The sequence below is a fragment of the Adiantum capillus-veneris genome, chromosome 3, assembly GCF_014529385.1.
Source record: "Adiantum capillus-veneris isolate H3 chromosome 3, ASM1452938v2, whole genome shotgun sequence".
NCBI lineage: Eukaryota > Viridiplantae > Streptophyta > Polypodiopsida > Polypodiales > Pteridaceae > Adiantum > Adiantum capillus-veneris.
In genome coordinates, this window is record NC_140933.1 from 123010223 (window position 1) to 123021356 (window position 11134).

The 11134-nt window shown below is 43.0% G+C and overlaps 1 pseudogene; it reads right to left on the minus strand.

Moving 5' to 3' along the window:
* Positions 1–1081: 1081 nt before the first annotated feature.
* On the minus strand, positions 1082–10040 carry LOC147461639 (uncharacterized; annotated as a pseudogene).
* Positions 10041–11134: the final 1094 nt, after the last annotated feature.

Below are 11134 nucleotides of genomic sequence, written 5' to 3' on the forward strand. Positions count from 1 at the left end.
GGAGCTAACGCATCAACACGCTCCCCAAGACCTCCCGCACGCATTGGGACAGTTGCTCTGTGATTTGGAGTTTTCGCGCGAGAAAACTCTCCAAATTTGCGCTTCTCTATGATGGAGCTGTGTGAACCTGTGGGGGATCAACAACAACTAGCTAATCCGGTTCCTATTCAGAAATCTCTTGCCTTAGCAAACACGCATAAAACCCACAGAACTGTACATGATCATCTGAATAGCCCAACTAGTGGGGCATTACGATATGTGCAAAGGGGAGAGAGAGATGCACGAGAGCATATCATCTCACTACATGAGACAAAGGAGAAGGCAAGCTTTCCATTAAAACTGTAAACCTACACCCACTACTCACACACACACACACACATTGTAGGCTACTTGCAAAAATCAGCCTCAACTCTCAAATTGGGCGCCTCCTCTTGATAATGGAAGTGGATAATCCACCTGGAGCCGCCATGTGTCCAGTTTGCCCCTTTTGAGTTGATTCTCTAGTTCCCACTAACTTATAGTTATAAGTGACTTGCCGAGTGCCCCAAATTCCATCTGGCGCACACAAGCTTCCATATTCATCAAAATTCAGTGCTAACTGTCCCACCAATGCCAGACTGACCGACCTAGACTCTCGATGTGAGAAGCCCGTTCGGCCACAGTCGTTTCACACTGGCCATGCAATGTCCACTTGCACCTTTTCAAAGGTTCCGGGGAAAACGAGTAAAAAAAATAAAAATAAAAATATGTAGTACATATTCAGAGAAGGCAACCGGAAAAATACACCTCCTAGTGACACACCCCACCCTTGAAATACTGCAAGACACCTCGTTTGCATGCCAATAATACATGTTGTTATCTCCGGATAACACATATATTCTATGATGAGAATCCAAGATATACATGCTTCCGGAAATATATCGTTGGACGAGTAAACAATCCCACCAACCTGGCTACCACACATATATCAAGAATAGAAGTCTTCTGGTGTACTTTCAAGCAGGGAAAGAGTAGATACAATTGCTTAACTACTCTCTTGAGCATCATGAACCATGCTCTCACATTGCGCCATAGAGCTACATCAAGTCACTGGGGGTTCCATTTGAAAAGCTTCCAGATATAGTTGCAATAGTTGAGGTGAATCATCTAATACAGACTCTTCCATCCATTTAGCATCCAATGATGGATAGTTCTTGAACTTCACCAAGTAGCGTCTTGCAACCTTTCCTCTAACCTTCCTTTCCTTATGTGCCAATATCTGTTTAGGAACAAGAATCTCATCGAATTCTTCCACTTCGGGTTGTTCCTCATCAGGCATATTCTTTGGCACATCACCAACAAAGGGCCTTAGAAGGTTGACATGGAAAGTAATATGTATTTTCCAGCCTTTTGGTAGCTTGTAAGCTACATTGCTGATCTTTTCTGAGATCGGAAAAGGACCATAATATCGCATATTGAGCTTAGGAAACAAACGTCCCTTTCCTTTCCTTTTCCTTAACCTGGCCTTTTCAAAGCGCAAAAGCACCCAATCACCAAGCGAAAATACAAGTTCACGACGTTGACGATCAGCAGCTTTCTTTTGCTTAGCCTGAGTCTTCTCAAGAGCAATCTTTATCTTCTTGTATGTTTCCCATATCTTGCACATACTTGTCTACCTCAAATATCTTGTCCTTAGTCTGCAAAATGGGTGGGACTTTCTTCCCTCCTTCCACTATCTCAAATGGTGCCTTACCTGTTGAGGTATGCACAATATTATTGTAAGCATATTCAACCAATGGGAGATGGTGTTCCCAAGTTGCCTTGTGCTCTGACACATAACATTGCAAGTTCCTTTCGGTCTTCAAAAGTATTCTGCTCTCATATGCAACTACTCGGCCATTCTGCATTAGAACTGCACCCAGGCTGTGGCCACATGCATCACACTGAACCACAAAAGGTTTCGATAGATCTGGCAAAATGATTACCGGATCTGAAGTCAGCTTCTCTTTCAAGTGTTTGAAGGCTAGAATTTCCTTGGCTGTCCACTTGAAAGTAACTCCTTTCCCTTGCAATGCATAGAGTGGAGAAGCAATTCCAACAAAAATCCGGATGAACCTCCTGTAGTACGAACAAAAGCCTAGAAAGCTCCAAATGTCATGTACGGACTTCAAGTCTGGCTAATTGCTTCCACTTTGGTAGGATCCATGCGTACCCCATTCTTTGAAACAATGTTCTCAAGGAAGTGAATCTCTTCCAGAAAGAATTCACTCTTTTTCGCATTAATGAGTAGCTTGTTCATGCGTAACTCATTGAAAACTCCAATCAAATGATCCCTATGCTCTTATTCAGATTTTGAGTAGACAATCATGTCGTCAAAGAAGGTACCCACATAGTTTGTATGTGCTCTAAATATTTTGTCCATCATTCTATTGAACAATGCATGAGCATTTGTGACACCAATCATGTCGTCAAAGAAGGTACCCACATAGTTTGTATGTGCTCTTCTTCAGATTTTGAGTAGACAATCATGTCGTCAACGAAGGTACCCACATAGTTTGTATGTGCTCTAAATATTTTGTCCATCATTCTATTGAACAATGCATGAGCATTTGTGAGAACAAATGGCATGACAAGAAACTCATAGAGACCAAATGTTTTCTTGAACGCAGTCTCATGGATATCTTTTGGCCTAATGCGTATCTGGTGGTACCCACTCTTTAGGTCTATCCTTGTAAACAATGACGCTCCCTCAAGCCGATCAAGAATGTGAAGGAGTACGAGTGGAAGTGTGACGCGAGAGAGAGTGCGAGAAGAAGAGCACGACGATATGGTGAACTCGCTCTACTGTAATGTGTAGAGCATAGTGAGTTCTTATTAGGTTTTTACAAAAGAATATGTGTACATACCTGGCAGCCCGCCCACTTACCTGGGCGACCACATTTGGCTTTATACCCCAACAACCTCCCACTTAAAGTCCAATGTGGTACTTTAAGTGTGAGAGAAGCTAATATATAAGAGATGTAGAGAAGTGATGTACTACCCTACACCTAACTGCTTGCGAAAATGCGCAAAGCTCTCTGAGGGAAGTCCTTTTGTAAGTAGATCAACAGGATTTTCTGTGGTGTGAACTTTAACAAGCTGAAGTTGCTTATCCTCGAGCATTTCCCTGATGAAATGATACTTCACATCCACATGCTTTGTCTTTGAGTGATAAACTGGATTGCGAGCCAATTGTATAGCACTTTGACTATCACAATATAACACATGCATCTCTTCTTTGATTCCCAAATCTGTTACTAGTCGATTAAGCCAAATTGATTCTTTGCATGCCTCTAATGCTACAACATATTCAGCCTCTGTAGTAAACTGAGTAACACAATCTTGTAATCTAGAACGCCATGATACTGCTCCACCAGCCAATGTAAAGACATACTTTGACGTAGACCTTCGGTTGTCTAAGTCATCTGCATAATCTGAGTCTGTAAAACTCTTTACACTTAGCTCCTGACTCCCATAGCATATACGCATACTCTTTGTAGCTTTCAGGTATCTCAATATTCCTTTCACTGCCTCCCAATGTTTCTTGCCTGGGTCTGACATGTATCGACTTACTACTCCCACTGCAAATGCAATGTCTGGGCGAGTAGCAATCATTGCATACATGAAACTACCCACTGCAGACGCATATGGAATCTTATCCATTTCAGCCTGTTCTTTCTCAGACATAGGACAATCTTGTTTGCTAAGTTTCACATATGGTGGCAATGGAACACTCAATGCCTTTCCCTTCTCCATATTGAAACGTTGCAAAACCTTGTCAATATACTCTGTTTGAGATAACCAAATCAACTTCTTTGATCTGTCTCTCTCAATGCGCATACCAAGTATATGACTTGCCTCACCCATGTCTTTCATGTCAAACGATTTTGCCATCTTTGACTTCAAAGCTGAAATTTCTTCCAATTGCTTGCCAACAATCAACATGTCATCCACATACAAAATAAGGATCATCCAACTGCCATCCTTAGCCTTCTTTGTACATAGACAGTGATCGAACTCACTATGTTTGTAGCCTTGAGAAAACATAAACTTGTGGAACTTATGGTACCATGCCCTCGGTGATTGTTTTAAGCCATAAAGACTCTTTAACAACTGGCATACCAAATCTTCCTTGCCTTTCTCAACAAACCCTTTTGGCTGCTGCATGTAAATTTCCACATCTAAATCACCATGCAAGAACGTTGTCTTGACATCCATTTGGTGAAACACCAAATCTAATATGGCAACCAATGCAAGAAAGCATCTCAATGTAGTCATCTTGAACACCGGAGAGAAGACTTCATCAAAGTCAATGCCTTGTTCTTGCTTAAAGCCCTTGGCAACAAGCCTTGCTTTGTACTTTGGCTGACTATCATGAGCGGTGATCTTATACCTGTAAACCCATTTACAAGGTAGAGCCTTTTTGTCCTATGGTAATTTAACTAGCTTCCATGTCTGGTTTTTATGCAGAGCTGTCATCTCTGACTGCATGGCCAATTGCCAATTCCCGGAAGTCCTTCATTTGCACTGCTTCCTTGTAACATAAAGGCTCATTGCAATCAGTCAACATGACATAGTTCATAGATGGAACAAACCTATTAGGAGGTCGTGTGATACGTCCAGATCTACGCACAATAGGTGGCTTAGGCTCAGCCACAACCTGTGGTTCCAATCTATCCTGTCCTTGCTCCTCTTGAGCACTGACATTTTGTCTTGCACGTGCAGGTCCATCTTCTTGGAAGACACCTCTTCTAATCTCCTCAAACCTCTCTGGTTTAGAATGATATTTGGATTCATTAAAGTGAACATCATTGCTGCGGATAACCTTTCTGGATTCGGGATCCCAAATTCTGTACCCCATCTCACCAGAATTACCATAGCATAGAAAGATGCACTTTCTACTCTTTGGCTCAAGTTTGTTCCTAAATTCCTTTGGAACGTGAGTATATGCCTCACAGCCAAAGACTCTGAGATGCTTGTATGAGGGCATTTTGCCTGACCATACCATTTCTGGCACTGAATCCTTCTGCAAAACCTTGCTAGGAGATCTATTTACAAGATGAACAGCTGTTGATACAGCTTCAGACCAAAACCCATTTGGCAGTTGTGCATTAGACAACATACTTCTGACCTTCTCTTGTATGGTCCTATTCATCCTCTCAGCAACACCATTTTGAGGAGGATTGTAAGGAGCAGTAAGTTCACGTTTTATACCTTTTGACTCACAAAAGTCCTGAAAGGCCTTTGAAACATACTCTCCACCATTGTCAGTGCGTAAGCATTTAAGCTTCTTGCCACTCTGATTCTCCACAAGTGTCACAAATGTTTTGAAAACACTAAACGCTTCATCCTTGTGCTTGAGAAAGTAAACCCATACTTTCCTCGAGTAATCATCTATAAATGTCATAAAGTAAGAAGCTCCCCCTAGAGATAGGTTAGGCATAGGTCCACACAAATCACTATGAACAAGTGCCAACTGTGTATCTCTTCTACTGCTTCTATGCTTATGTGGCTGCTGTGTTTGCTTACCATACAGACAATGTTCACAGAATTCAAAATCATTAAATGAAAAGCCAGGCAAATACCCAGAACGAGACAAGATTTCCATTCCCTTCTTGGACATATGTCCTAACCGGCTATGCCACAAAGAAACGTTCGGTTGCTCGGTTACATTGATTACATTTTTAGAGACATTTGATACATAAATCATGTAAAGTCCTCCAGAATTTACTCCATGTGCTACTGTCATAGAACCCTTGGATATCTTCCACATGTTCTGTCCAAAAGTGGTGACGTAGCCAACATTATCAAGTAAACCTGTGCTGATCAAGCTCTTTGTAATTGCGGGAACATGTCTCACATTCTTCAGCGTGAAAGAAGAGACATTCTGAAACTTCAATTGAACATCTCCAACACCTAAGATCTCACATGTCTGCCCATTGCCTAGCCGAACATGATCTTTAGTGGTCACATAAGAGGTAAACCACTCCTTGTTTGGAGACACATGAAGTGATGCCCCTGAGTCTATAATCCAGTCACTCAGTGCATTTCCATCAGATGCTGTAAGAAGAGCTGAGTCCATTGTATTCTTCAAGAAGTAGATGTCTCCTGACACTAGACTGTCATCCTCTGCAACAGTGTTTGTCACATTTATTTCTTGAATCTTCACTGAGGACTTGTTCTTCTCACCATGGTCTTCAGATTTCTCTTTGCCTTTTTCTGCTTTCCATTCTCTGCAGTCTCTTTTCATGTGACCCTTCTTGCCACAATGGTAGCATTCTATGTCACTCTTGCCTTTAGCACCGCGGGACTTGCTACGAGACTGATTCCTCTTTCCACCTTTGTACTTTTCTTTGGTCCTTCCCCTGACAACTAAGGCTGTTCCTTTGCCTTTGTCCATTGTCTTTCTATTGGTTTCTTCAGTAAGCAGACTTCCTTCTACACCTGCTATGTTCAAACCATCTGGAGGTGCAGAATTACTCAAAGCTGTGCGAAAAGTGTCCCAACTTTCCGGCAATGTGATCAACAGGAACATAGCTCTAACAGGTTCATCAAACTTGACACCTTGAGCTGACAACTAACTGTAGATGGTGTTGAATTCATTGAGATGATTGGACATAGGGGTCCCTTCTTTCATCTTCAAGTCAACAAGCTTCTTAAGCCAGTATACCTGTGAAGCTGCACTCTGCTTCTCATAAAGATCACTCAGCTTTGTCCATGCTTGATAAGCCGACATCTCGTCTGCTACATTGAAGTAAACGCTTTCTGCCAAAGTCAACATAATGGTAGAAAGTGCCAATTCATACATTTCGCTCCATTCATCTTCGTCCATATCTTCTGGTTTTATCCCCTTGAGCTTTATAGGTTTTATCTGCTTCTTTTGTACCAACACGTGCCAAATCTGCTTCTTCCACAATGGGAAATTGGCTCCATCCAGCTTCTTGATATTGTAAAGAGCAGTATCCTGTGATCCAGCCATAGCTACGCTTCACAGTAGTTTACTTTCCTGGGAAAAATTCGGCAAAGTTTCCCCTGTAAACTGACCTCTGAACCAATATCAACCTGTCAAATGAATCAAGGAAGCTTCAGATTCTGCATAAATTTCGGCAGAGTCTCCTTTGTAAAATGGCTCTGGTGTACTCAAAAAGCAGATCAAAAAACAGCTCAAAAAACCACTGTCTCTCTAACATTGTAAGCTGTGGGTAAACCTGTCCTGCACCTGTACTGTCCTGTCACTGTCCTGTAAGCATAGACTGCGACAATGCATCAACGGCAGTAAAGCAAAGATGCAATCCCAACTGTCTAACTCACAATCAATACATCCTAGCTGCCTATCTAAGGGTGCTCGAGGGATCGCTCCAAGACCTGATCACCGAAAGGATCTCAACATTCGAGAATCCCCCATCTCAATAAAACCTCACTCGACCCTCAACAAAGGCTGCAGTAAATCTGACAGTACATAGACTTCCCACAAAATCATACATCCACAAATTTCCCACTATATGCTGTAACCGCTGCGGCGGTTGTTTGCTACGTGACTCACAGCCAGCAAACCCTCAACAGACATACATCATCTCTGACAATACATCCCATGTGGAAGTACCTGCAATGTCAGGATGAAATCTGGAATATCAAGCAGCAAACACAAGCTACCTGATGAACTAGTGGATGTCGCCTACAGTCTGTGTGTAGATGCGCCCGTGTCGTATGTGACACGCCTCCAAGAACTGTGAGCCGTCCTTCGATGTGTAGACAGCCACAAATCAGCACTCTGGGAGTGCCGATATCCTCAGCACCTGCAATCGTAGGCCAAAACCCCAAATTTGCAGAGTCGGATCTGCACCCGCCGAGACCAAGTAGTCGAAAATGGCCTGCGCAGAACTTTGTCGAAGCCGAACGGTGGCCGAGATAACCTCAGAATGAAATTTTGAGAACACTGAGCGCTTCGGGCTCACCCACTGGATTTGGGGCCGTGTCTTTGCCTGTCGAATTTCACTCCAATCTAAGCTGGTGACTCTAGCCTCCTGCAGTGCTGCCCCGAGCCTCGATCTGAGCTCTGATACCAGTTGAAGGAGTACGAGCAGAAGTGTGACGCGAGAGAGAGTGCGAGAAGAAGAGCACGACGATATGGTGAACTCGCTCTACTGTAATGTGTAGAGCATAGTGAGTTCTTATTAGGTTTTTACAAAAGAATATGTGTACATACCTGGCGGCCCGCCCACTTACCTGGGCGACCACATTGGGCTTTATACCCCAACAGAATGTCATCTATCCTCGATATGGGGAACCTATTCTTGATGGTATTTTTATTCAAGGCGCGATAGTCAATGCACATGCGCCATGAACCATCCTTCTTCTGCACTAGGAGTACAGGAAAACAAAAAGGGGATGAACTGGGCTGAATCAGTCCCTTCTCTAAAAGCCCGTTGACGTGACTCATAATCTCTTTCTGCTGCGCTGCACTAACCGTGTATGGTGGTCTATTCAGTGGACTAGAACCTGGCACAAGATCTATGGTGTGATCCTCAGGTCTCTCAAGAGGTAAATCCCTTTGGCAAAGAGTTCGAAAAACAATCACTAAAACCACTCAAAAAAGTTGACTTGTCTTTATCTAAGGTAGACAAATTAGATACAACTTCAGGTACTTCTTTTGCAAAGATCAAGTACGCAGAAAGATGATTCTTTATTACAGTTGAAATAACAGAAGCAGAAACAAATGGAACAGACTCGCCTTTAAGCTTTACATCAAGCACATGTCTTTCCTCTATGTAGAAGGGTAATAAGATTTAGATCAAGCACACGAGTCTTTCCTCTATGTACAAGGGTAATTTTTTTGTTGTAAGTATCCACCATAGCATGCAACCTGTAACATAATGGGATACCCAATAACACAGCACAACCCTCAAGTGGCATAATATGAAATTCTTCTGCATCCACATAGCTCTGAATGTGCAAACAAAGCTTTCCCAAAATGGGAGAACTAGGCTCTAAATGACTTGGGCATGCCAAACCTGCTTCACCTGTCATACCCATCTCCTCTGCATGAATGACCAACTTTGATGCCAATTCTGGTGATATAAAATTTGCACGGGCTATTGGATCAAAGAAAACCAGCACTGTCTGGTCTCGAACTTTGCCCCAAGCTCTGCACAGTTCCGTGGCATCTATGTTTGGCTGGTCACCAACCAAATCTCGGACAAGTCCTGCATTCGGCTTTGGCTTTTTCCCTTTATGGTATGACTTGCCATCCTTAACCTGTGACTTCCTCTGTGGGCAATCATTAGTAAAATGTCCCTCCTCTTCACAAATGTAGCATTTCTTGGCCTCTCTTAGAGCTTTCCTCTCCTCAAATGTCTTGCCATAAAAATGCATTTTCTTCCCTTGGCTTTGCCCAAAAGAAGGTTTAAACTGCCTCTGTCCTCCAAAAGGCTTCTTCTTGAAAGGTACTCTTCCAGATTTGCACAATTTGACGCTTTCAGATCATACCATGCCGTGATCACATCCACCTCAAAAGTGTTGCTGAGCCACACAGGAGCAAATATCTGTGTAAACTAGACCCATGTTGTAGGTGCTTGGCCCTGATTTAACATTGTGGTCCACCATCTCAACGCATTACCCTTCAAAAAGGTGGCAACCTTGCGTATCTTGGAAGACTCTGTGAAGTTTCCACCTGCATATGCTGTATCAAACTGCTGTATGAAGGTCAAGGCCTTCATTTTGTCGTGTGTGCCATTAAAAGTGTCAAACTTCACGGCTGTCCCATTTTCCTTGTATTCCTTTGGCTGGCTTGTAGTAACCACACTATTATCAACACGTGATTTAAGAAGTGGTACTTCTCGGTTAAGCATTCCAGCACTCATATCACCTATTTTGCTAGTGTTATTCGCATTCTGAGCATTTTTCTGTGAGAAACCAGCCATGCCAAAATGAGTTCCAGGCATCCCAAAATTGCCATAGGCACCCTGAAAACCTAGTTGAACACCTATGTTTCCGTACATAGGGTTAACCGCACCTGGTTGCATTGCCCCAAACACATTCCTGGTATGTACCCTTGTAAACCTATGGATGGTCCAGCCATAGCCTAAAACACTCAACCACCACCAAAGTAACTAGGATATGAAGTAAATGGTGGAATGGTCTGTCAAATTGCTTGCTCATTACTGCCTTGACCATTCACTGTCTCATGTCTAGATACCACATGTTTCTTTGGACCTGTAGACACATTGGGTGTCGTCACCACCTGCTGCTGCTCTTCCACATGAGCTTTTCCATGAGTGTCATGAGACCCTCTGCATGTGAACCCTCTTTTTCAGGTGGTAGGGAAGAGACATCCCGTTTAGGAGCGTGTAAGTACTTTTGTAACGTCGGATTCTGAACCATTTGCTTGAAGATATCCATGATCTTCAAGAACCGAGCTTTGAATATAAGATCCTCATCTTCTAGCTCCAAGGGTCGCTTCCCTTTGTCAAGAACCCTTTGCTCCTCTTGCCCGCTGTAAGATCTCAACTCTGTATCCTTTCACCCACAACAATCCACGGCGCACTCTTTGCGGAAAAAGTGTCTTATCCCATGATGGAACCATATAACCAACCAATACACAGTAAAGGGTGGTACCAAATCTACAACCTCTTAATTACACACAGAGTACTGATGGTAAAGAAGAAGAAGAAGAAGAAGAGAGTTTTAACATCATAGGAAACTATCCCAAGAGATCTTAAAGATCTAGCCGACAAGGAGAGTTGAACTCAAGACCTGTTATTCAAGAGGGAAATGGCATAACCAATCTACCACACTTGGGTGATAGAAAGGTTATACCAGTTTTCTCTTTTTATTAGCGTGCACACACACACACACACCCGAGAAGAAGAGAGAGACTCAACACTTGCGTCGAGCGGCTAGAATGCCCTGCGCAATGATGACCGACTCCCTGTTGGCCCCAAAAACTGGCGCCCCTTGCGGTATTTCTTTATTTTCTCGAGATGGGAAATCCCCATGCAACTTTACAAGCTGTTCAAACCTGTCTAGGGCTGTGATTTCAGAATTTGGCCTAATTTTGACAGCATAACGGCTGTATAACCTGTATAGACCAAAAGTACAAGTCAGGGGTGACTTCCCA